The sequence below is a fragment of the Mesoplodon bidens genome, assembly GCF_964165515.1.
Source record: "Mesoplodon bidens genome assembly, chromosome: 10".
In the NCBI taxonomy this organism is placed as follows: domain Eukaryota; kingdom Metazoa; phylum Chordata; class Mammalia; order Artiodactyla; family Ziphiidae; genus Mesoplodon; species Mesoplodon bidens.
The window spans coordinates 77696397-77722753 of NC_138172.1; the positions used below are offsets into that span (position 1 = coordinate 77696397).

Here is a 26357-nt window from a genome sequence, read left to right on the forward strand (position 1 = left end):
CCTTGACCAGACATGCTTTGTTCTCCCAACATACATGTCACAGCTACAGAAAAGAAAATCAGGCAGAGGGTCGTAACTGAAAGATGACTTAAAGGAGTGTCAGAGTGACCTAGCTGCCCCTGAGGTCTTGCTACAAAGGGAGACAGACCCCCATTAGGAGAAATGCCTGTTACCTGCCCAGCACCGTTGTCCCAGGCCGGCTCCTGCTCTGATCAGACGTCTAACAAACTTCCAGGTCTCCACTACGAGGCCATTCACCCCACAGCCTCATGCTCGGTGAAGGGAGAGCCAAGCAGGACTCATCGGGAGGGCTCAGGCAGGTCCGGCAGCTCCAAGCCGAGCTTAGTCTCGCTGCTGACCAGTGCCTTCCTGCCGTGGTCCTCCGAGCCTCACAGGGCCATCCCCGATGGCTAGCCGCTGTTTGGAAGCAAGAAGTGATTTCCTGGTCCTCTTCCCTGGATGGCGTATGCGATTTCCCTCACGCCCATGGGAAGTCCTTCAGGTCATTCTTATCTGGAAACCTATTCACTGAGTGGCCAGACTTGTTTGGCCAATGCCCTAGTTTTTGTTTTCCTTTCTCCAAGAAAAAGTTCAGAAAATGAAACCAGAGAGAACCCCAAATGTGTTCGAGCCCATGGCCGGTGTAGGATGCCTGGTTTAAACCTTTGAAAGATGTCCACTAAATGAGATTGTGTTTTCAGAAAGGAAATTAAAATTATCAAAGAGTTTCATTTCTAGTGGCACCAAGAAATCAGAGATTTAAAAAATCTTGAATATGAGAAAACCTAGTGAGGTTCTTTAGTCCTAGCCCTGGGCTTAAGGGAGGGTTACACTTCAAATATGTCACATTCAGGGGCATCCAGTTCTCCCAGATTTCCAGGGAAACTCTATGAATATTTGTGCATCTAACTACAAATTCTGTAACATTTAAAATATCATCTCAATAACACTAATGTTTAAAGATAAGGAGATACCTGGAAAAAGGCAGGTTGGCAGGCTGCAGTCGGGTGGTTGGGTTTAAAATGAATTAGAATCACTATGTATAAAATAGATAGCCAGTGAGAACCTACTGCGTAGCACAGGGAACTCTACTCAATGCTCTGTGGTGACCTAAACGGGAAGGAAATCCAAAAAAGAGGGGACATACGTATCAGATATACGTATATCAGATATACGTATACGTATAGCTGATTCACTTTGCTGTACAGCAGAAATTAACACAACATTGCAAAGCAACTATACTCCAATAAAATTTTTTTTTGATGAATTAGAATCAGAATCAGAGTTTTTGAGCTGAAAGTGACCTTACTCATCCTCTTTTTACAAGGGAGGAAACTGAGGTTCAAAGAGAAACAGTGACTTGCCCAAGGTCAGAACACAGATGGGAAGCAATAGGTGGTCATCTAATTGTTCTTAAACTTCAGCATGGGGAAGTTTCAATTTCCTACTCTAAAACTCTGCCCACAGAAAGTCTGATGAATGGCTCCTGTCCTAGAGCCCAGGAATCTGCATTGTAAGTGCTCCATTAAGTCTGACGCAGGCCGTCCCCAGACCTCATTGAAAGAAACCCTCCTTGTGTCAGGACTGTGTGTCAGTGCCAGGACCCCAGAGTCAGACTGTAGGGGTTCAAACCATAGGGCCACTGATTCCTATTTCTGTGGCCTTGGACACGTTATGAGACCTCACTGAGACTCAGTTTTATTATGTGTGAAAGTGGAATAATAATACTGTTGAGGCAGTATATTCTATAGGCTCTGGTAAAAGCCTGGCATAGAGGAAGAGCTCCAGAACTGGAGACCTGGGCTCGAATCCTCCAAGCTCATGGGCCTTCCCTGTCCCACACCATCTCCCTCCCTCCTTGCCAGCCTTCGTTTCCAGCCATAGCTATCGCCCCGAAGGCAAGTCAGCAACCACCAGTCGTACTCAGGCTGGGGACAATGGTGAAGTATTCTGGCAAAAAGAAGACGAAACTTCAAAATATTATTATTCTACTTCTCGGTACTGATTCTAAATTGTATCCTCCAGCCCACTCCATGCCATTGTGGAAGACGTTGTTGGTTGCCCCCTGACAGCTTACCCTCCATTTCCTCCCTGCTGCCAGCCTGGGCCTGGCTGTGCTCAGAGGGTGCACTGTGATAGGTTTAAAGCACAGTGATGTCATTCTCCTTGCTGGACCCTGGGTGTGCTTGGACATGTGGCATGTTGTGGATGTACTTTACCTCTAGATTTACTGTCAGTGGCACAGTAAAGGGCCTTATTATTTAATCCAGTTCTAATGGCATTACCTATAGTAAAGTGTGAATCACTATAAAAAATAAATCTTTTGATTCTATAGAAAATACTCACTGTCATACAGAGTGAAGTAAGTCAGAAAGAGAAAAACAAATATATAATTTTTCTTACATGTGGAAACTAGAAAAATGATACAGATGAACTTATTTGCAAAGCAGAAATAGAGTCACAGATGTAGAAAACAAACTTACGGTTGCCAAGGGGGGAAGGAAGGGTGGGATGAATTCGGATTAGGGATTGACATACACACACTACTATATATAAAATAGATAACTAATGAGAACCTACTGTATTGCACAGGGAACTCTCCTCAGTGCTCTGTGGTGACCTAAACGGGAAGGAAATCCAAAAAAGAGGGGATATATGTATACATATAGCTGATTCACTTTGCTATACAGCAGAAACTAACACAACATTGTAAAGCAATTATACTCCAATAAAAATTTTTAAAAAAGAATAAGGAACAAAATAACATCCTTACAGATAAGAAAACATGGCCTAATCTTACCCACAAACAAGAACTGTGAATTTCTATTTCAAAATAAATTTAAATACATTTTTAAAAAACATAGTCATCAACTATACTTCAATTTAAAAAATAATTCTATAAAAAATAAATAAATAGGGCTTCCCTGGTGGTGCAGTGGTTGAGAGTCTGCCTGCCGATGCAGGGGACATGAGTTCATGCCCCTGTCTGGGAGGATCCCACATGCCGCGGAGCGGCTGGGCCCGTGAGCCATGGCTGCTGAGCCTGCGCGTCCGGAGCCTGTGCTCCGCAACGGGAGAGGCCACAACAGTGAGAGGCCCGCGTACCGCAAAAAATAAATAAATAAATAAATAAATAAATAAATACCACCCTTGACCAATAAGTAAATAAATAAATAAGAAGAATATTAAGACACATACACACAGAGCCAAATAGCTTAAATCATATTTTAGAATACAGTTGATCCTTGAACAATGTGTCTTTGAAGTGCATGGGTCTACTTACGTGCCGATTTTTTTCACTTGCTACAGACGACTGTATGACTCGATCCACAGTTAGCTGGTTGACTCCTTGTATGTGGAACCAGGATACAGAGCGCTGATTGTAAAGTTATACACAGATTTTCGAGTGTGCGGGGGGTGGGTCCCCTTAACCCCTACGTTGTTCAAGGGTCAAATGTATTCCAAATTTCTTACACTAAATATTTGTGGTATTGACTTTTTCTATACGAAATGGACAAAGACATTCCAGATTCTTTTTTACACTAAAAACCTATAATATGAAATTTAAGTAGTAGAAAACACCTGAGTCTTGAAAATGCAAAGTAGCCTGGGGTTAAGTGTGTGGACACCAGACCTGCCCACTAGTAGCTCCTCAGAAACTTAACAGGTTATTTCATCTTTCTGTGCTGCAGTTTCCTCATCTGTAAAATCAGATTAATAATAAGACCTACCTCAGGGTTGTTGGGAAGATTAAATGAGTTCCATACATCTATAAAGGCTTATAACAGTGCCTGGCAATTAGTGAGCATGTGTGTTAGCTATTGTTATTTCTGCAGAAAAGAGGTTTTTGTTGTAACATCATGTAGGGATTTGGTACTGTCTTTGTCTTTGTTTTCTGCTGGCTTTGCCTCTGGTCCCATACAGACTGGCACTTTGAAGATGCCTCTAAAATATACCTTCTTGCGTTTGTCATGAGATATGGTTCCTTTGGGGGTATCTTGAGTGGATTAGTATAGATGTAGATGAATGACACCAGCTGTGTTGGAAGGAATGAAGAAAACATAGGAGGAACCTGTACATTATCATGGGGGTAAAGGACACTAAAAGAACTTTGCAGGCTGACGGCTTTGGAAAGTAATTGTAAGAGAGAACTGAATATCTGGTGGCAGAGTTCGCCCACTCCAGGAGAGGAAAGCTGGCAGAACTTGATACTTCAAAAAAGAGTGACAACGTGGGGGACCTTGACTCAGATGCATCTTGTCTTAAAAAACACCCTGCTGTCAGTCAGCTCCTGGGTTAACGCTTCTTTGAAAGCGCTGTCTTTTCCCTGTTTGCGTTGGTTTGTGGGACGCCATCAACTCTGACACGGGACAGGGCGCTGTCAAGGTGGCTGTCCCTTTGCCTCACTGAAGAGCAATTCCTCTCTCATCCATAGCCCTGTTTGTTGCTAGGAGCACTCTATGCTCGTGGCACTCACTTTACAACGAAAACAAAGACAAATAGAAAACGGGACCACCATATGGTCTTGGCTGCAACCCAGAATTCACTGCTGATGGGAAGACTGCCCTGTCGCAGCTACAGCTGCCCTGCCATTGGCTGGGACGGAGCCCTTCTCCTGAGTTCTAAGATGTTGTAGTTGGTGGCAAATTGAACCCAGACTTCAACCAGACTGTGATGGTACAGCCTGAGTAACTCATTCACGAGTCGTGTTAATCTATGTTTGCGTTAGTATGAGGCGTCTCTTAGGGCTTGAGGGGATAACCTCACTGGAGACAGAGCTATTTGCTCAGGCAGAAATGTCAGCACCAAATAAATGTGTCTTTCCCAGCATGCTCCAGGCTGTGTCACACCTCTGCCCTTCCCCCTTCTTCATCTGGCTAACTTTTCATGTCCAGTTAAGTTGCAGATGTTATTTCTTCCAAGGACCCTCCTAGCTCTCCCCGGCTGGGCCATGTGTTTCTTCTCCCTGATCCCAAACTATCAGGTATGTGTCTTTCTGCAGGTACCAGACTGCACTCAAATGATCATTTTAATGCTTAAGGCATTGACTGTAAGTGCCTTGAGGGCCGGGCCCCGTCTTATTTATCACATGCCCAGCTCCTCACTCAGTGCTGGCATGTCCTAGCTGATCCATAAAAGCAAACAAAAGGACTACCATATGGTCCAGCAATCCCACTCCTGGGCGTATATCCAGAGACAACCATAATTTGAAAAGATACATGCACCCCAGTGTTCACTGCAGCACTATTTGCAATAGCCAAGCCATGGAAGCAACCTAAATGTCCAGTGACAGAGGAACGAATAAAGAAGATGTGGTACGTATATACAATGGAATATTACTCAGCCATAAAAAAGAATGAAATGATGCCATTTGCAGCAATATGGATGGACCTAGAGGTTATCATACTAAGTGAAGTAAGTCAAAGAAAGACAAATATTATATGATATCACTCATATGTGGAATCTAATTTAAGAAATGATACAAAATGAACTTATTTACAAAACAGAAACAGACTCACAGATTTCAAAAACAAACTTATGGTTACCAAAGGGGAAATGTGGGGAGGGAGGGATAAATTAGGAGTTTGGGATTAACATATGCACACTCCTATATATAAGATAGATAACCAACAAGGACCTACTGCATAGCACAGGGAACTCTACTCAATATTCTGTAATAACCTATATGGGAAAAGAATCTGAAAAAGAATGATACATGTATATGTACAACTGAATCACTTTGCTGTACACCTGAAGCTAACTCAACTATACTCCAATAAAAATTTTTTTAAAAGGCAAACAAAAGGAAACTGCTTCATCTCATTCCATGGCTGCGTTCTCCTCTTAACACTGGCATGTCCCATGGCTCAGTCTTTGGAACTCTTTTCTGTTGACACTTATTCCCCAGGTGATCTCCACCAGTTTTGTGGTTTAAATCTTTGTGCTGATGACTTCCAAACATCTACCTCAATCACGGACCTCACTCCTGCACTTCTGACCAGTACATCCAACTTCTCACTTGATAAATCCTCTTGGATCTTCAACAGGCTCTCAAACTTAACATGTCCAAAACAAAACTTCTGATCCTCCCTCCCAAGCTAGCTTTTCCAAGTCTCTCCCATCTCAGTAAAGGGCGTCTCCATGCTTCCAGGTTAGCCAGACCAAAACTCTAAGACTCATCCTTGAGTCCTCCCATGCACCCTTTATATTTAATTTGTCAACAAATCCTGTCTACCTTCAAAATACACGCGTGGTTGGGTATTTCTTACCCCTTCCACTGCTATCACTTTCATCATACCATCATTACCTCTTGCCTGGATGATCATCATTACCTCTAATTGGTCTCTGTGTAAGACTGCAGTTAAAATGGTCTTCATAAGATATAAGCTATGTAATGTCCACCTGTGCTCAGCCATGCTCTCATCTCACACAGTCAAGGTGAAAGTCTTTTCAGTGGCCCGTAAGGTCTACACCATTGGCAGCTTTGCTCCTCCCACCATATCCTCCCTTAATTCCTCTCCTTCTTTCCACGTTGCTCCAGCCATGCTGGCTTTCCTGTGAGCCAGCTTGTTCCATCCCAGAGTCTTGGCACTGGCCATTCTCTCTGCCTGGATGCTTTTAGCCCAGATATCCTCGTGTCTACCCTCACCTCATTCCCACCTTTGCCCAAACATTGCTTCCTTAGTGAGGCCTTCCCTGACCACCATATGTCACACTTCAGTCCTCCCAACCCCCTTCCCTGATGAATTTTTTCCATATCACGTATCACCTCTAATACACTATAACGTACTTATTTATTTTATTGGCTGTCTCCACCTTCTAACCCTCCACTAGGGTGTAAGCTCCCTGAGGGGAGAGATGCCTATTTGGTTCATTAAAGAAGCATATTTGAAAGTGTAACATGCAAGCAAAGGTAAGAATGCCACAATGTTAGTATATACACAGCAGAAGTACACACCAAAGTCCATAATTATTCTACTTGTAAAACACTCACACCTCCATGTCTTGGCAGGGTAGGTCCTGTTTGTTTGTTTTTAATCCACAACCAGATGTTGGTAACGCTTTTGACCCAGTGTGACTCAGGGTCAGCTTTCCTTTGTTATTTCTATAACGAGGCCAGGAAAATTCCCCTCTGGCACTGACCTGTCCTTATGCAAGGAAGAAACCGACAGAAAATTGGGCCGTTTTATGGTACACAAAAGGTCTTATTCTTATCTTTTGTGTGTATATCTTGGCAGAGACTCTGCTAATTGGAGTTGGTCATATTTGTACTCAGCTGCGGCCTCTCAGGTTTTATTTGCACTTGCTGTTACTGGATCCATTCCACCGATAGACAGATTTATTATGCCTTCTTGGCATAAGTATCTTTCAGATACTTATATTATTTTGCTGTGGTAGATCCCAAAGCTTTCCATCTTTTGGACCAATTGGTTACAGTTGACTGCCATATTCTACCCACCTTCTTATGTCTCCAGTGATGGTCCTAGCTTTGGTCAGAAATCCAAAGCACCCTCCAAGTGAAGCCCTATTGTGGACCACTGCCAAGACTACCTTCCCTGCCTTTTCTTGGAAGAGGGAGAGACAGCATATGGGAAAATGGAGACAGATTCAGGACACAGATCTGTAGAGGTGTCATCAACAGCCTTCTCTTGGCCTTTGTTGAACTTTTCTTATGCAGGGTTGACCATCAATGGCCTGGTAATCATCCCTAGCCTTTAGATTCCACCTTTGGCTCTTATAGGTGACCCACTATCCCATCCATGTAGCAGGAAGTGCATACTGTTGCCCATATGTCAGCCATATGCTGCAGCCTTGATGTGCATGGATGTCAGAGTTATTGGTGGACCACATGTATCATTGACTCCTCCTCCTTTATTCCCACCCCCAACTCCACTACCCTCACTTTCAGCAACATGGAGAAGAGCTAGGTATTTGAGGACATGGGCATTCCTTCTTGTCTTGGTCTGGGAAGGAAGCTACTTTGAAGGAAGCTGAATCTGGTCTCAAGTGTGCAAGTTCCTTTGTACATGAACATGGGTGGTCACTCCTCTTCTAACTTCTGCTCCTTCACTGTGTGTCCTGGGTGCAGGTGCTCTGCATCGGCAGGTATCATATGCCTCAGGCAGCAGTGAGGGCATCTGCTAACATCCAGCAGACCCTAGTTCCCATAAGGGCACTTTCCATCCAGATTCCCTGGCTCTTTACTGTTTTCAGGGCCTCAACACTTCCTCTGCCACCAAAACAAAGGTTCCCCCATTTTTGCCTTTGATTGGAGAGGTGATTTCCTCAGAATTTATCAAGTCAACGAGTGAATAGCCATGATGCTAAAACCACCAGACAAATATGAGCTGAAGAGTCATACATGCCAAGAGAAAAATCAGAATCACAGGATTTGAGAGTCAAGGGGACCTGGTGATCATTCATTCCAGCGACCATGCTAGAGGGAGTTGAGAGGCTTCACCAAGGTCACAACACCCATTAGTGTCAGAACCAGAATTAGAATTGATATCTCCTGTCTTCCCAGGTAGGACTCTTAACATTATGCCTCGGCGCCTGCCCCAACCCCCTCTGGATACTCAGATACCCTTTCTTCTTACCTCTAAATTAAGACAATTCCCCAGGTACAGGTAAGGGGTTGATCCCTATACCTAATGCCTAAGATACAGTGATGATTTCTGAGTAGAGACAGACAGTATTAAACTTGTGTTAAACCTGTAGTCTTTTCTTTATAGTGCTTGGTCCACAATTTAATTAGTGCCAGAAATGATGCTCTAACTCAATTATGCCAATGCCTATATTCTTTCAAGAAAGACTGTTAACTGATTCTTTCTATTGTATTAGGATACAGCTGAACTGAAAGTGTAGTGAAGGGCACCATAGTGGTCTGAAAAATATGGCGCCAGGTAACATCAGCAGTGTAGACCGTCACCTCTGTGGGAGGATTTGAGAAGCAATAGAAAAACCTATGTCTACCTACCTCTAATTCCTAAACTTACACTTTTAGAGACAAATTGCTTTAAGTGAAGGAACAACCTCTGCTCTGATTCAAATGCCTTTGAAAGGTGGACATATTATCCATTTCCAATGAGTTGCATATAAGTATGAATTAGTTTAAGTCATCAAAGAGGCTTTAATAACAAGAAGGCAATTGGGTAAGGGGGGAAGGGATAAATTGAGAGGCTGGGATTGACAATACACACACTACAATATATAAAATAAATAACTAATAAGGATCAACTGCAGAGCACAGGGAACTCTGCTCAAAACTCTGTAGTGGCCTATATGGCAAAAGAATCTAAAAAAGAGTGGATATATGTATATGTATAACAGATTCACTTCACTGTACACCTGAAACTAACACAACATTATAAATCAACTACACTCCAATAAAATTTTTTTTAAAAAGAGGGCAATAGGGCTTCCCTGGTGGCGCAGTGGTTGAAAGTCCGCCTGCCGATGCAGGGGACACGGGTTCGTGCCCCGGTCCAGGAGGATCCCACATGCCGCGGAGCGGCTGGGCCCGTGAGCCATGGCCGCTGAGCCTGCGCGTCCGGAGCCTGTGCTCCGCAACGGGAGAGGCCACAGCAGTGAGAGGCCCGCGTACCGCAAAAAAAAAAAAAAAAAAGAGGGCAATGGGGTTAGAGAGAAGTGGGGGATAGTGGAAAGGGGGGAGTATTTCAGAGAGCAGTTCTTATCTGTGTCTGAGAGCAGACAAACAGCTTATTTATTAAAATTATCCTGCTAATTGTTGGTGGAATTGCTACAATCACATGGCCCGACAATCCTCTTATTTATGTTAGTTTTCTCACTCCTCAAAATCACCATTTCACATTTTCTCTTCTCTCCTCACTCTTGGCTGTAGTCTTGCGTCCTACTTCATTGAGAAAACAGAATCAATCAAATGCTCATCTTCCTATGTGCAAACTTCCCACACTCTTGCACCTGAACTGCCCTTTCTGCCCTCTGGTTTGAGAGGAGGACTCAGCCCTGCTCCTGCCGACGACCTGCCTCTTCCTCCACTCGGCTCTGGGTGCCATTTCCTCTTTCATCTTCAGCACTAGATCAGTCCCAGTAGCACACAAACATGTTCTAGAATCTCTCTTGAAAAGCCTTTGACATCTGTCTCTTTCCTCATTGACTGCAATATTTTTCTGCTCCCCTTTACAGCAACTCTTGACCAAAGAGCTGAATACATTGACTTTGTCTCCACTTCTTCACCCCTCTTCTTTGGCTCCCAAGTCAGTCAAAGCCTTCCTTCCTTCCCTAGTTCTGCACTAGCGACTCTCATGACAGTCACCATGGTTTCCACATCCCCATGGTCAATGGTCCATTTGCTGTTCTCATCCTCCTTGACCCTGCAGCACCATGTGACAGAGTTGGCTGCTCCTACCTCCTTGAAATCCCATTTTTTTCAGGCTTCTGTGGCATCCAGTCTTCTGATGTTCCTCCTACCCCACGGGTTCCTCCCACCTCTCAATCCCCTTGGTGCCCTTTCTTTCTCTACCTGCCCTCTAAATTTAGCCTGCCCCAAGCCTTGTCCGTGGTTCCACCATCCTTTTCCACCTGTACTTTCTTCCAGGGTGGCCTCACCTTGTTCCACACTTGAAAAAACATTCATGGATGAGGACAAAGTAAAGATATTTCTAGACATATCAAGACTGAAAGAGTTTGTATCTCCCTGGCCCTGGATGAAAGGACTGTAGGATAAATTAAAAAAATGATTTGTGGGCATGGACCCTTTTGGCCATCTAGTGAAGACTATGATTCCTTCCCAGAATAATGCTTTTAAATGTATAGAACAAAATATATAGGATTACAAGAGAAAATAGTTATATTGAAATATACTTATCAAAATATTAAAACAATGTGATTTAGTAATATATTTACTTTTTTCTTAATTTATTCAATTAAAAAATTTAACGAGGCAGCTTTAATAATTATCACACATTTCATGTGGTGATGGGAATAAACTAGATTTTTGAGGGTCTGCAACATAGTAATGTGATACCAAAATATCTGCGATTTCTATTGGTGACAAAGTCATAGGTAGTGCTAATACTGCTGTGGCTTGTTACCTAGGTTCCTAATTAAAGGAAATCCTAAATTGCAGTTAGAGGTTAGTAAAAATAAACATATATTTTTCCCATTCAAGTTTGTGGACCCACCGCCAAATTTTATTCATGTGACGTCCATGAACTTAAGATAATGTAGTTAAGAAAGAAAAATGGACACTCAAGAACTGATCGCTTAAAACCTATTTTTTAACTATTAGTTTTTAAAATTATTAGTTAAAAATGACTAATTTGGAGGTGAGTTTATAATAGAAAATATGAAAATACTAAGTAGCTGTGACAAGGAAAATAGGTATTCAACAAATACATTTTTAATGACTAAATCAAGGGGAGATTTTGTTTTACGGCTCATCCCTTTTTCAGGGGCTAGGATGTCTATACAGTCAGTAGAATCCAGTGCTTTCAAGGGCACAGTCACGGCGTGGTTTTGGCTGCTAACACACCATGCCCACCAAGGCCACCCAGTAGGGTTGCAGGAGTCCCCCTACATAGATGGGGAGGTATTCCACCATCTTAGCCAAAGAGTGAAAATAACTTCTAAAGTAGAGCTAGAATTCCCCAACACATAAGAGGTGCTCAATAAATTTCCCAAGACCTACAATGCAAAGGTAACACTACTAGGTCAATATCACCTTCTGGTCAACCGGCGAAGACCATCCCTGTGCTAAAGATGGCCACCCCCCCATCCCCCAGGGACACATCCCACCTCCCTCCTGAGTCCCTGCTCCATGGCTCCTGCTTCACATCTTAACAGTGGGGTCCCTCCACCACCACTTCCCTCAGTTCTTCAGAGCCATGATGTATTCTTTTTAAAATGCTCTTTCAAGAATACATACTATGCCAGGCACAATGACAACATTTGTTTGAGAAAGAACTCAGAAAAGGTTGGGCTGATGCCTGTGTCTGTGAGCAACAATGGTTCTGAACTCCAGCCCCAAGAAGGGGCCTAAAATAAGCTCTCCGAGGAGAAGCATAAAGTTGGGAGAACAGTGGTGAGAATGGAAAATGAAGCACAAATGGAAATTAATCAACATTTCTGAAGTTCATCTACTTGGGGAGCAGGAAGAATGTGCTTTTAAAAGCCTAGAGATGTGGAATGCTTGAAAACCAGATGGCTTGTGATTGAGCCCTGGGGAAACGAGCTATTCCATCATTAGCAAGACCTTGTTAGACCACGAGCACCACTTTTTATTTTACCTGAAGTGAATCTCTTTTAAAGAAAATGGAAAGGCACACACTTTCCAGATACTACACATATTACTCAGTAAACTAGCTCCTGTTCAAAACAACTTGCTTGTTTTAATATTAGGAAAAGCATTAGTTGTTCACTTCGAGTGCCCTACCCATAGGTTTATGAAATTCTGTCTCCCAAAATCTAAGTTGGCAATCTAAGATGGCATAAGCCATCTCTTTGGAATCTCCTTTATTCACTGGTCTGTTCCATTTCATACCATGATGGCAAACTCTTGAGACCCTGTCTGACCTTCCAGTGTGCTTGGTGATCAAGTTGGTAAACCCAAAATTTAGTTACCCTGCGTGCTAGCCTGTACTTTTTGAGTGTTTCAGGGACAGACAGAGTTAAGAGATGAAGGGAAAGGTGTTCACAGTGGCTGCTACAGCCCTTGGCAATGGCCCAGCACTGTGCAAACTGTCACTGTGCTGCATGGAAGTTGCCCAGCTCCCCACAGTTCCACGACCTATATCCCAGAGCAATGAGTCCAGGTTTCCAAGTTCAAGACCGTTCCTAACTACATCACCACCTATAATTCAAAGCTGGCCTCTTAGGACCACTGAACTATTTTTAGACCTGATACATAGTACACAAAACATAGCTACCTATTAACAATTACATGGTGATTCCAGGACCACACCCCTTCAGTTTACTTTGTCTGACCTGGAACATTAAGAGAGGGAAAACAACATATATTGATATTTTTAGTCTTTTCCTGAATTCCTCAAATGTTCCATTTTCCATTTTACTTAGGGTCAGTGAGATCTGGACTTTGTGCTTTACCCAGTGGGATATTCACACACATACCTCTTCCTGGGACTCTTTATTTGAACCAGCTGGACCCTCACTAAACAAGGGCACGCTTATGAATGAGCTCCAGCCCTTGGATCACTTACTGGTCTACATGAGAAATGTTCCCATATCATCCCTTCTTAAGTGCCAGAATCACCTTATACATCAAATGCCTGATCAGGGATATTTATGTATACTAACAGGAGCAATATTTAAGTATAATTCTATGGTTGACATCATAAAATTTCCCAGGAATCACATAATGACAAAGAGTGAAAATTGGTTCCCTAAACCCATGAATACACACATGCACACGGGCACACACATGCACGTGTACACCTCCCTCTCTCTGTCCCTCTCTGTCTGTCTTTCTCTCTCTCTCTCTCTCTCTCTCTCTCTCTCTCTCTCTCTCACACACACACACACACACACACACACACACTTCTCTGCATTGTAAAATCCGATTGAAGAAGGCAACAGCCTGCACTCATAATTCTGGACCATGGAAGCATCTAGTATATTTGACATCTGGACCAGATTTTTTCTTAACTCTACCCTCTTTTATATAAGAACATTATTTTCAGTAATAGTCCTTATTTTCTTGATTAATTCTTTAGATTTAAAACAACTAAAAAAGAGAAAAATTTTTCACTTAAATATTAATTTTCGGTAAAACATTGAGGTGTGAGCTAAAATGTGTAGTTGTCAAATAAAAAGAGTACACTATGCGGGTAGCACTCTCCTTCACTGTTTTCAATTTTAAACACAAATCAAAACTCTATGAAGTCCCATAGAATGACAGAATTGAAGCAACTCTTGTTCCGTTTATTTGTCTATACAATTACTGTGCTAACGTTACTTATTTTTAGCCTACTGTTCAAATGCAGGGATATGTCATGCCCCAGGGCACAGAGTCACTTCAAGCAACCTCAGACAGTTCCAAACCATTAGGAACTTATTCTTGGAACAAGAACATCTAGTGGAATCTCTCTGTGCCAGGAGTCAGTATGTGACTGAGTTTTCTGAATCAACTTCTATGTAGAACACAATCTTTATTAAATATATGTGGAATCTAGAAAAATGATACAGATGAACTTATTTGCAAAGCAGAAATAGAGACACAGATGTAGAGAACAGACATATGGATATTGGGGGTGGGAGATTGGGATTGACATATATACACTACTATGTATAGATAACTAGTGAGAACCTACTGTATAGCACAGGGAACTTTACTCAATGCTCTGTGGTGATCTAAATGGGAAGGAAATCCAAAAAAGAGGGGATATATGTATACGTATGGCTGATTCACTTTGCTGTACAGCAGAAATTAACACAACATTGTAAAGCAACTATACTCTGATAAAAATGAATAAAAAATAAGTAATACAAATATGGTAACTAGCAGCTTAGATTCTATTACTGAAACTCACCCGTGATGACAGCAACTGTTTAGAACTTAGACCAACAAAAAAAAATTTTTGGAAGAGTATTTTGTCACTGACACTGTTTGGAATTGCCACTGCATGGTGATCATTAAAAAAAAAAAAAAAGACTTTTACTTGGTTTTATTATTGATTTTAAGTTCTCTCCAGACATGTACCACCTTATTGCCTGCAGTCGGAGGGACATTTCCCCACCACCCACCCTCGTGCCCCAGATTCCAGAGTGTCTCCTGTAAGCTTGTCATGCAACCACAGGAGACCTTGGTGTCAAAGTGTAGCTCGTTCTCTCTTTATCAGCCTCCTCTGTTTTAACTTGGAGCAGTCTTTTTTTTTTTTTTCAGTGGGAAACTAGCTAAATTAATTATAGTGCATATACACAATAAAATACCATGAAGAACGCAAACACATATATAGTCTTTGATTGAACCATATACCATTCTAAGTGCTCTAGATTACATATACTATCTCACATAATTTCCCAACAATACTACTACTATCCCATTTTACATATGAGACAAGAAGTTAAGTAACATGCCCAAGATGACACATATATATATATATTTTTTCTATGTCATAATATTGACATTCAGTCCAGTAATCCTCCACTGTAACAGCTTGGAGCAGTCATTTTAGCGATACAGACCCGAAGAGCGTGGAGGAAGGACTTGCCACCAGCAAATGTAAGTGGTGGAGAGCCCTTGGCAAAGGAAGACCACGTGAACCCTCAGACTCTAAAGGCATTGCCCGTCTTCTCCAAGGGAAGCTCATCTTCCATAGTCCCCCACCTGCTCTTCATTTCAGCTCCCTCTGGAAACATCTCCCTGACCCTGAGGAAGGAAGAACTGCACAGTCTCTTTCTCAGTGCACTTCTAAGCCACCCTAGGCCACCTGGAAAAAAAAAAAAAAAGTGTGTGTGTGGTGCTGACTGGGGGTCAGAAGGGAAACCAGCTTTTGCTCCACTTAATCCTGAAGGAAGGAAGCAGGAAGCCCTGCTTTGGGGATTGGGCAAAGCCTCCTCCAGGACGGGCTATCCTGTTCCCTCCTGACCCTCTCCCTGATCAAGGATCCAGTGCAGAAAACAGAGCCTTTGCCACATGTCCCATGCCTCTCCCAGGAGCAGAGACAAGAAACAATCCTTAAGGCTACTAATAAGTGTTTATATACTGCCAGGCAGTGGGTCAGTACCCAGCTGGGCCTCACATCTCTGAAAGGGGGGGGGACGATTGTCATCCCCATTTTACAGAAAGTCTGAGAGCCTCTGAGTTGGCAAAGATAAAACCAGAGCAGCCCATGTCCTAGGCCTATCTGTCCTGCCTGGGGTAGGGCTGGCTGGGGGTGAACCCTCCCATGCCTCTAGCATCTGTAGAAACCAGAGCATGAAACTTCAGACCCCTGTTGTTGTGCTGTTGGATGTACAGCACTGGGGCCCATCTATTACTGTGAATCAAGTCTGGCTGCTCACAGAGTAAGACTGAGAAGTGGGCATGAAACTAACACAACACTGTAAACCAACTATACTCTAATATAAAATTTTTTTAAAACATAAAAAAAAGAAATGGGCAAAGTGAATTTCTTGATAATTTATTAGTATAATATGTGTATAATCAGATGCCGGGCATCTTCTCATTCTTACATCCAGGTCTTCCCGCTGTACCTGCCCCTCAAAATATCCCTTCGCATGAAAGCATTGTGAGCAAGGATGAATTGAGTTAAGTATCATAATAGGGACGTTGGGGGGGGGTTTGCATCACACATTCTGTGGAATTCTTTCAATATGCCTCTTCTTCCAAGTCATGCATCATTCATTCCTTCACCAAATGTTGTTGAAAACCTGTGCACCAGACACTCATGGAGACCTTGAGATAAGCAGTAACTAACACAACTGTCCCCGAGGAGTTTCATTCCAGCTGGAGGAACGTGCTGGCTGGCCTCTCCATTCATCTCCACCCTTCTCTGCCGTGCTCTGTGCCCCAGGGGACCCACCCCACACCCTGCAGTGCTTTGTCATCTGGGAGAGTGGGAAGTGCCAACAGGAGACCGTAGGATGGGAGGAAAGGGGAGCCAGGGATGTACTCCCCCACCCTCCTTTTGGGGCTACAGTTTGGCAATGGCCTTATTGTGTTGCTCCATCCTCAGCCATGGATTCCGGGGGACCCCCTCTCCCACATCCACAGGTCTTGCCAGGCTCCTCTGACACCCCACCCAAAACTTTTGGCCCCTTCCTGCCCTACGGGAGGTGATCAAGGGCTTCCTGGTACTGTTAGTGGCTTGTTGACAAAATGCCTCCACCTTTTCAGTTAACCTTTGAGAGTGATTTCTTTCCTGGTGTGGCCTTGACTGATTGTCAAGTAATATTGACAATAAACAAACAAATAAGTTATGTACCAGATGAGCAAAAATGCTATGTAGAAACCTAAAGGCAGTAAGGAGTATGTGTGCATGTTCACATGTGTTGGTGGAGGTGGCATCACGCCCCTCTTTCTAACAAGTTACTGGAAGTCCCCTTTCCAACCCTTGCCCCATCCCTCCCCAGCCTCACTAGCTCAAATCTCACGTTATTGGGTGTTCCACTGGGTCCTCAGTTTTTCTTATCTGTATTAACCAGAGCAGGTCAGCCTATGACAGCGCCAGCCTTCAAATGTGTATCCCGATTTCCCAAGCAAAGTGCCCTCCACCAGTTACCATCCTAGTTCCAAGGTGATAGTACAAATTATCGACAACCAGAAATGTTTCTTATGACATGTAGTTTGTGAGTCAACATGATTTATAATTTAATTTTCTGTGTTTGGGAAGCCTGTACACTCTTCAACCATGGAAAGCCTGCAGAACAAATTCCAATACTTGCTCTGGAAACTATTTGCTAGAAAAAGGACAGCGCTCAGGGTGCCTTCAAAGTATCTTCCTCTCCTGCCCTGCCTTTCTGCTGGCCTTAGACTCCACCACCTGTTGACTGCCAAGTCACGCTCATCTATTTCTCTATTTTTGTTGTTCTCCTCCCCTGCACCTCAGATCCATGGGTGAGACCTTGGGGCCCACTGCTCTTCCCACCATATGAGGGAACCTCTTGGTGGGTACCGATCAGCACCTGGACTGGATCCCAGTGATTCTAGTGGGGAGGATGCTTAATAAGTGTATGTGGTCCACTGACCGGGACTTCCTGGTCCTGCCTGCAACCTTCTCACCAGAATCTCAGGATGGAGTCCAGAATCATTACGAACAAGCTCTCTGGGTGACTCCTGTGCAAACTAAACTCTGAGAAGTACTGTCGTAGAGACCACCCACCCTGTTCCACCACAAAGGGCTTTGCAGGGGCCTTTACCTCTCCCCCCAATTCACCTTATTTTTCCTTTTCTTCCCCCATTTTTCAGATGACTGCAAAGCAAAAGAGACTCACTCTTCACTCGTTTAACTAGTGATTCTTTTCTATGTGTAGGAACCCTGCCATAACATGGTCAGCCGAGTGGCCAAGCTCCAGGCATTTAGATTGAACACAAGTGGGCAGGGCTAAGCTGGGGCTGGAACACAGGTGAGTTCAAAGGTGTGGGGGAGACATTAGGAATTGTGAGAGAACTGGGCACCTGTGAGCTTGGGGAGGCACAGGGTAACTAGACAACCAAACTGGTGTATTTAGGGGGCTTCCACTAAAATCCCTAGGTGAAAATTAAACAAATGAGGGGAAAGAGCAAGTTAATAAAAATTTATTGTTTCTTGGACTCAATGAAAGTAGTTTTCTGCTTATTTCCTTTTCATACAATCACAGTTCATTCCAATTATTTTTAGTAATTTCCCTTTGACCTCATTGTTTCAAAACTCCAAAGTGACTTTCAGTAAAGGTTGAATTTTATTGTAAGGATATAGAATGTGGAACCCCACTAATTAATTTGCCTGGTAAACGAAGGCGAAAAACTGTGTAGTACTGAAAAATCTTAAAGCATATATTTAGCCCATTTCTTCTTTTTGAAACAGAGATAGTTAATAGAATTGATCATACTTTGGATGAAAGAGATGCTTCCAGATATTCAGAATGGCATTTGCATTTCAATACTCCACATAGAGGAGTTTAAGATACCAGACCGGTAATAAAACCCTCAAAGGAACTTGGATTTTTATGATTTGTAGTTATTTCTGTTCCAGGGAGCCTTGCTTTGATTCACCACTCACTTGTACTAAAGATTGTTAATTTGGTCACATGAATATTTTCTTCTAAATCTTTGGTGTGAGAAATTTAGTTTGTGACCATGACATTTAAAAAAATGGTAGTTTTGGGGGGTTCTGTTTTTTATAGGCAAAGGGAAACATTAAACATCCAGGATTCTTTTTTCCCATCTATCCTTTCCCTCCTTTCTTGTTCTAGGTGACTTTGGGTTTCCCAGCCTCTTCCTGCCTTATCTATGAAGGAGGAAATAACAACCCTTGGGACACATGTTGGCCTTAGCCATGGCTACCCTCAAAGACACCCATATTTCTACATTCCGCATCTCACATCTCCACATTCACAACCCATTCCATCAAGACTCAGATACAAGTTGTTCTAAAAACATAGAGAGACCAGTCCCTCCCATCAGGGAACTTGCATAAGCCTCTTAGATAGCCTCATCCACCAGAGGACAGACAGCAGAAGCAAGAAGAACTACAATACTGCAGCCTGTGGGACAAAAACCACATTCACAGAAAGACAGACAAGATGAAAAGGCAGAGGGCTATGTACCAGATGAAGGAACAAGATTAAAACCCCAGAAAAACAACTAAATGAAGTAGAGATAGGCAAACTTCCAGAAAAAGAATTCAGAATAATGATAGTGAAGATGAACCAGGACCTTGGAAAAAGAATGGAGGCAAAGATCGAGAAGATGCAAGAAATGTTTAACAAGACCTAGAAGAATTAAAGAACAAACAAAAAGAGATGAACAATACAATAACTGAAAGGAAAAATACGCTAGAAGGAATCACTAGCAGAATAACTGAGGCAGAAGAACGGATAAGTGACCTGGAAGACAGAATGGTGGAATTCACTGCTGTGGAGTAGAATAAAGAAAAGGAATGAAAACAAATGAAGACAGCCTAAGAGACCTCTGGGACAACATTAAGCTCAACAACATTCGCATTATAGGGGTCCCAGAAGTAGAAGAGAGAGAGAAAGGACCTGAGAAAATATTTGAAGAGATTACAGTCGAAAACTTCCCTAACATGGGAAAGGAAATAGCCACCCAAGCCCAGGAAGTGCAGAGAGTCCCATACAGGATAAACCCAAGGAGAAACATGCTGAGACACATATACTCAAATTGGCAAAAATTAAAGACAAAGAACAAATATTAAAAGCAGCAAGGGAAAAATGACAAATAACATACAAGGAAACTCCCATAAGGTTAACAGCTTATTTCTCAGCAGAAACTCTACAAGCCAGAAGGGAGTGGCATGATGTACTTAAAATGATGAAAGGGAAGAAACTACAACCAAGATTACTCTAGCCAGCAAGGATCTCATTCAGATTCCATGGAGAAATCAAAAGCTTTACAGACAAACAGAAGCTAAGAGAATTCAGCACCACCAAACCAGGTATACAACAAATGCTAAAGGAACTTCTCAAAGTGGGAAACACAAGACAAGAAAAGGACCTACAAAAACAAACCCAAAACCTATTAAGAAAATGGTAATAAGAACATACATATCGATAATTACCTTAAACATGAATGGATTAAATGCTCCAACCAAAACACACAGGCTTGCTGAATGGATACAAAAACAAGACCCATATATATGCTGTCTACAAGAGACCCACTTCAGACCTAGGGACACATACAGACAGAGTGAGGGGATGGAAAAAGATATTCCATGCAAATGGAAATCAAAAGAAAGCTGGAGTAGCAATACTCATATCAGATAAAATAAAGACTTTAAAATAAAGAATGTTACAAGAGACAAGGAAGGACACTACATAATGATCAAGGGATCAATCCAAGAAGAAGATATAACAATTATAAATATATATGCACCCACATAGGAGCACCTCAATACATAAGGCAACTGCTAGCAGCTATAAAAGAGGAAATCAACAGTAACACAATAATAGTGGGGGACTTTAACACCTCACTTAAACCAATGGACAGATCATCTAAAATGAAAACAAATAAGGAAGCAGAAGCTTTAAATGACACAATAGACCAGATAGATTTAATTGATATTTATAGGACATTCCATCCCAAAACAGCAGATTACACTTTCTTCTCAAGTGCGCATGGAACATTCTCCAGGATAGATCACATCTTTGGTCACAAATCAAGCCTCAGTAAATTTAGGAAAATTGAAATCATATCAAGCATCTTTTCTGACCACACTGCTATGAGATTAGAAATGAATTACAGGGTAAAAACCGTAAAAAAGACAAACACATGGAGGCCAAAAAATACGTTGCTAAATAACCAAGAGATCACGGAAGAAATCAAAGAGTAAATCAAAAAATACCTAAGAGAAATGACAATAAAAACACAACAATCCAAAACCTATGGGATGCAGCAAAAGCAGTTCTAAGAGGGAAGTTTATAGCGATACAAGCCTACCTCAAGAAACAAGAAACATCTCAAATAAACAATCTAACCTTACACCTAAAGGAACTAGAGAAAGAAGAACAAACAAAACCCAAAGTTAACTGAAGGAAAGAAATCATAAAGATCAGAGCAGAAATAAATGAAATAAAAACAAAGAAAACAATAGCAAAGACCAATAAAGCTAAAAGCTGGTTCTTTGAGAAGATTAACAAAATTGATAAACCATTAGTCAGACTCATCAAGAAAAAGAGGGAGAGGACTCAAATCAATAAAATTAGAAATGAAAAAGGGGAAGTTACAACGGACACCACAGAAATACAAAGCATCCTAAGAGACTACTACAAGCAACTCTATGCCAATAAAATGGACAACCTGGAAGAAATGGACAAACTCTTAGAAAGGTATAATCTTCCAAGACTGAACCAGGAAGAAATAGAAATATAAACAGACCAATCACGAGTAATGAAATGGAAACTGTGATTAAAAATCTTCAAACAAACAAAAGTCCAGGACTAGAGGGCTTCACAAGTGAATTTCATCAAACATTTAGAGAAGAGCTAACACCCATCCTTCTCAAACTCTTCCAAAAACTTGCAGAGGAAAGAACACTCCAAAACTAATTATATGAGGCCACCATCACCCTGATACCAAAACCAGAGAAAGACACTACAAAAAAAGAAAATCACAGACCAATATCACTGATGAATATAGATGCAAAAATCCTCAACAGAATACTAGCAAACAGAATCCAACAACACATTAAAAGGATCATACACCATGATCAAGTGGGATTTATCCCAGGGATGCAAGGATTCTTCAATATAGGCAAAACAATCAATGTGATACAGCATATTAACAAATTGAAGAATAGAAACCATATGATCATCTCAATAGATGTAGAAAAAGCTTTTGACAAAATTCAACACCCATTTATGATAAAAACTCTCCAGAAAGTAGGCATAGAGGGAACCTACCTCAACATAATAAAGGCCATATATGACAACCCCACAGCAAACCTCATTCTCAATGGTGAAAAACTGAAAGCATTTCCTCTAACATCAGATACAAGACAAGGATGTCCACTCTCACCACTATTATTCAACATAGTTTTGGAAGTCATAGCCAAGGCAATCAGAGGAGAAAAAGAAATAAAAGGAATACAAATTGGAAAAGAAGAAATAAATCTGTCACTGTTTGCAGATGACATGATACTATACGTAGAGAATCCTAAAGATGCCACCAGAAAACTACTAGAGCTAATCAATGAATTTGATAAAGTTGCAGGATACAAAATCAATGCACAGAAATCTCTTGCATTCCTATACACTGATGATGAAAAATCTGAAAGAGGAATTAAGGAAACACTCCCATTTACCATTGCAACAAAAAGAATAAAATACCTGGGAATAAACCTACCTAGGGAGACAAAAGACCTGTATGCAGACAACTATATGACACTGATGAAAGAAATTAAAGATGATACCAACAGATGGAGAGATATATCATGTTCTTCGATTGGAAGAATCAATATTGTGAAAATGACTATACTACCCAAAGCAATCTACACATTCAATGCAATCCCTATCAAATTACCAATGGCATTTTTTATGGAACTAAAACAAAAAATCTTAAAATTTGTATGGAGACACAAAAGACCCCGAATGGCCAAAGCAGTCTTGAGGGGAAAAAAAGGAGCTGAAGGAATCAGACTCCCTGACTTCAGACTATACTACAAAGCTACAATAATCAAGACAATATGGTACTGGCACAAAAACAGAAACATAGATCAATGGAACAAGATAGAAAGCCCAGAGATAAACCCACGCACGTGTGGTCAACTAATCTATGACAAAGGAGACAAGGATATACAATGGAAAAAAGACAGCCTCTTCAATAAGTGATGCTGGGAAAACTGGACAGTTACATGTAAAAGAATGAAATTAGAACAATCCATAACACCATACACAAAAATAAACTCAAAATGGATTAGAGACCTAAATGTAAGACCGGACACTATAAAACTCTTAGAGGAAAACATAGGAAGTACATTCTTTGACATAAATCACAGCAAGATCCTTTTTGATCCACCTCCTAGAGTAATGGAAATAAAAACAAAAATAAACAAATAGGACCTAATGAAACTTCAAAGCTTTTGCACAGCAAAGGAAACTATAAACAAGACGAAAAGACAACCCTCAGAATGGGAGAAAATATTTGCAAACGAATCAACGGACAAAGGATTAATCTCCAAAATACATAAACAGCTCATGCAGCTCAATATTAAAAAAACAAACAACCCAATCCAAAAATGGGCAGAAGACCTAAATAGACATTTCTCCAAAGAAGACATACAGATGGCCAAGAAGCACATGAAAAGCTGCTCAACATCACTAATTATTAGAGAAATGCAAATCAAAACTACAATGAGGTATCACCTCACACCGGTTAAATGGGCATCATTAGAAAATCTAGAAAAAACAAATGCTGGAGAGGGTGTGGAGAAAAGGGAACCCTCCTGTATGTTGGTGGGAATGTAAATTGATATAGCCACTATGGAGATCAGTATGGAGGTTCCTTACAAAACTAAAAATAGAATTACCATATGACCCAGCAATCCCACTACTGGGCATATACCCAGAGAAAACCATAATTCAAAAAGACACATGCACCCCAATGTTAAGTGCAGCACTATTTACAATAGCCAGGTCATGGAAGCAACCTAAATGCCCAGCAATAGATGAATGGATAAAGAAGATGTGGTACATATATACAATGGAATATTACTCAGCCATAAAAAGGAACGAAATTGGGTCATTTGTTGAGACGTGGAAGGATCTAGAGACTGTCATACAGAGTGAAGTAAATCAGAAAGAGGAAAACAAATATCATATATTAACGCATATATGTGGAACCTAGAAAAATGGTACAGATGAACCAGTTTGCAGGGCAGAAGTTGAGACACAGATGTAGAGAACAAACATATAGACACCAAGGGGGGAAAGCAATGAGGGGGTGGGGATGGTGGTGTGATGAATTGGGAGATTGGGATTGACATGTATACACTGATGTGCATAAAATTGATGACTAATGAGAACCTGCTGTATAAAAAAATAAGTTAAATAAAATTCAAAAATTAAAAAGAAGTAAATATCACAAGAACTTTAAGGATTACATTTTCCTCACTTATTTATAAATAAAATCTAATAAATTAATTAAGGTTATTGATAACTTAAGGAAGTAACTATCCAGGGAATCAATAAAAATTTTTGAGTGTAGTGATTTTATTGTTTGTTTATTTGTTTTGTTTACTGTAATGCAAGTGCTGTCTCTGCCTCAAGAACGTACCTAATGGCTGGGTCACTGGTGGCCAGGTACAGCATGTGCACGGTGGCTTGCTGTTCCAAGATATCGAGTTCAGATCACTAAATATTTCATATTTTAAGAGCAGCAGGCATTACTAGTATTCATTTATACAGTACACTTTTGGTCTTTCACTATAGATAGATAGATATAGATAGATAGATAATAGATGCATGTATATATATATATATATACATATATATATACATATATATATATATATATACACACACACACATAAAAGCAAAAAAAACAACATAGAGAAACTCGATCAAAAGCTGCAGAGCTAAAGCCTCCAAAGGGACAAACCCTCCACCTGAGTGTTTGCCCTGGGTAGCAAGTGACGTCCTGCTTTGCAAACAAACGTTTCAAAGGGCTAATTTTTAAAATTCCAAAGAACCCTACATGTCACCATTTTTTGACCATTTACAGAGCAAAATGAACCAGAATATCAGGAATATTGGTGTTCGATTTTCTTAAGCTACAGAAATATTTAAAAGTTAAAGGAGCATTACAGCAAAGAATATAAGAGGTTTCAATCACTCTACCTCCCAGGAATTTTCATATTTTAGTGCAGCTTAAGAATCACCCAAATGCTATGGCCTAAGTTCCTGGCTTCCTGGCTTCACACTCTGAGATTCTGCTCTGTAAAATGCCAAAGACCAGCAGCCTTAGCACCACCTGGGAACTTGCTAGAAATGCAAACTCTTTTTTTTTCCTTTGGCCGCACTGCTCGGCTTGTGAGATTTTAATTCCTTGACCAGGGATTAAACTCGGGCCCTTGGTAGTGAAATCATGGAGTCCTCTAACCACTGGACCGCCAGGGAATTCCCTAGAAATGCAAATTCTTGAGCCCACTCCAGACCTCCAGAATCTAAAACTCTGGGGGTAGGATCCAGTCAGCAGTGTTTAAACAAATTCTCAGAGGTGATTCTGATGCACACAAAAGCTTACTAATCAGTGAGATATAGCATGATTATTTTTACCATGGTGGTTCTCACTTTGCAAAAGTACTGATGCCTCGTCTCCAGGTCCAGGCCAGTAGAATCAGAAGCTCTGCCTACATTTAGAGAAACACTGGCAGATAGATAGCTGCTGGATTAGTTTGTGGAAAGTCTCTCCTCTCTCTAAAATGACATACAACTATCTTCAGCTAAAACCCTGAATAATTATAGCTTCTGCCTACACACCCATCTTCACTTCTCTCCATCACTTTCTTCTCTTCCTACTCTCCCCTCTCTGTAGCCCCTCAGTGCCCTGCATGCACTGTGGCCTCCAGCCTCTGCCTAGAACTGCCATTTTGCCCCATTTTCATTGGTCTAATACCCATTGTCTTTCAAGGCCCCAGTCAAGGTCATTCCAGGCAAGAATCTGCATTGACTCCATCTAGTTGTGTGTACATCTCTGCCCCTCACTTCCTCCATCAAGGCATTTCCTGAACTGCATTAGAAAGGTTTATTTGTGAGCTCCTCCTCTATCCTATGATTCTCCTAGTCCCCACCTTCACGGCCAAGGCAAGGCCTTGTTTGTCTACTGCTGTGTGCTTAACATCTAACACAGTGTAGGCTGGCGCTCCATCACTGTTTGTTACGAATGACTCCCCAGGTGGCACATTATTTGAGGTGCTATAAAATGTTAAGAGCATGGGCTTTAGCACAAGACTACTTGGGTTCATGTCCTAGCTCTACCATTTACTAGCTATGTAAGTTTGGACAAATTACTTCATCTCTGTTCCTCAGTGGTTGGTGTTGATGAAATTTTGTTGTTATTTTTTTATTGAAGTATAGTTGATTTATAATGTGTTAATTTCTGCTGTACAGCAAAGTGATTCAGTTATACATTTATATATACATTCTTTTTTTATATTCTGTTCCATTATGGTTTATTATAGGTTATTGAATATAGTCCTCTG

The 26357-nt window shown here is 41.4% G+C and overlaps 1 protein-coding gene across 6 annotated transcripts in view; it reads right to left on the reverse strand.

The window, feature by feature from the left end:
• The window catches only part of ADGRF5 (adhesion G protein-coupled receptor F5), a 112512-nt gene that overhangs the window by 75608 nt on the left and 10547 nt on the right, over positions 1–26357 (reverse strand). For 5 of the 6 annotated variants that reach the window (XM_081245847.1, XM_081245846.1, XM_081245844.1 and 2 more), the window contains exon 1: positions 174–406. The exons of the other annotated variant lie outside the window; for it this stretch is intronic. The gene's annotated coding sequence lies outside the window, so the exon portion shown is untranslated. Of the gene's footprint in view, positions 1–173; positions 407–26357 lie in introns of those variants that run through there. 6 annotated transcript variants of the gene reach the window in all.